The sequence below is a fragment of the Sceloporus undulatus genome, chromosome 2 (assembly GCF_019175285.1).
Source record: "Sceloporus undulatus isolate JIND9_A2432 ecotype Alabama chromosome 2, SceUnd_v1.1, whole genome shotgun sequence".
In the NCBI taxonomy this organism is placed as follows: Eukaryota; Metazoa; Chordata; class Lepidosauria; order Squamata; family Phrynosomatidae; genus Sceloporus; species Sceloporus undulatus.
The window spans coordinates 1,291,126-1,292,986 of NC_056523.1; positions in this window are offsets into that span (position 1 = coordinate 1,291,126).

A 1,861-nucleotide genomic window follows, 5' to 3' on the forward strand; every position below is an offset into this window, starting at 1 on the left:
AGACACACACACACACAAACATATAGGTATATACACACATACATATTTGTGTGTGTGTGTGTGAACGCACGTATATATACACAATGTATATTTGTGTGTGTGTGCGTGTATTTCTAAAGTAAATTATAAAGTAACAACTTTTTTAATTTATGAAAAAAATCTCATCTGTAGTTCCAAACCCACTGTAGAAATAATACAGTTTGAGACCCCTAAACCTTCCCTGGCTCAGTACTAAGGAATTATGGGAACTGTTGTGTTTGTGAGACATTTATCCTCCTCTGCCAGAGAGTGCTGGTGTTATAATAAACTACCATTCCCAGGATTCCCTAGCACTTAATATGGGGAGACACAGAAGAGGACGAATAGAGGCTCCTTCTAGTCTGGGGAGACACAACAGAAGAGCCTTGGATGCAGCCGATTTCCACTAGCTGCCCCAAACCTCCCCCCCCCCCAGACTTGTGAAGTCTGAAGCCTAGGCACTTGATTGACAGCTTGCGGACACAAATGGGAACGGGGAGCAAGTTAATCCGCTTTAAAATAAAGCGATTTAAAATAAATGGGAACGAAAACAGGGTCTAAATGAATCGAGGTAATTTTCCCCTTTTGGTAATGGAAACGATGGAAAAAATTCAAATTATTCCCGGAACATAATCCAAATCAAAATCGTGCCAATATAATCCGTTTTATCTGCCAAGTGGGAACACCCCCCAAGTGGTCTAGTGAGACATTTTGGCTCTAGGAAGCTGTTCCTGGTAGCTGTGATAGACTGGATGAGAGCAAACAAACTGAAGCTTAATTCAGACAAGACAGAGGTGCTCCTGGTTAGTCAAAAGACAACTCCAGGAATAGGGATCCAGCCTGTGTTGGATAGGTTTACACTCCCCCTGAAAACACAGATTCGCAGTGTGGGAGTACTAATGGATTCAACTCTGAGCCCAGAGGACTGGGGGGAAAGGAGAATTTTTGCATAGTTGAAACTAGTCTGCCAACTTGCTTGTCCAAAAACCTTCTTTCATACCAAAAAGACAGATTCTAGACTTTTAGTCAAAGAATCGCCTTATTGTAAAGAAGAAGATCTTAGTAGGCAGGTCCATAACTTTTTGTCAACCATAGATTACCTCCCCTTGGGTTGGTACAATTATATCATTGGTCATTGAACCCTCTAAATTTCTGCGCTTTGTCCATTTGGATGATGTAATGTTCAACCTTCTAGGCACCTGACAAGTGTGTCAATCTGTAGCTTTCGCACCCACATCACACACAACATTTTGTCCCATTGAGATATAAACCCTTTGGCACCTCTGTTTCTTTAAACAATCACTTTAGCATGACATCTAATCTATCACTATCAACACATAGAATCATAGAATCATAGTCTCATAGAGTTGGAAGAGACCCAACTCTAGGATTGTATGTATCCCTGCATAGCAGAAGGGGGTTGGACTGGATGGCCCTTGGGGTCCCTTCCAACTTTAGGATCCTATGTATTCCTGCATGGCAGAAGGGGGCTGGATTGGATGGTCCTTGGGGATCTCTTCCAACCCTAGGATCCTATGTATTCCTGCATGGCAGAAGGGGGTTGGGCTGGATGGCTCTTGGGGATCTCTTCCAACCCTAGGATTCTATAATTCTATGAACCGTGGTCTCCAGCATCATAGTCCACAACTCAAAACTGCAACACCATGCTGGCACTCCAGTAGCTTATATATACATGTTAAAATAATATTATGTGCCTACAAGTGAACTTTAACTTATAGTAGTAGGGCCAGCATGGCACAGCAGTTGAGGTTGGGGCTAAATTCTATGGACCAGGGTTCGATTCCAAGCTTGAGTCCCAGTCTTGAGAAAAGAGCGGGATATA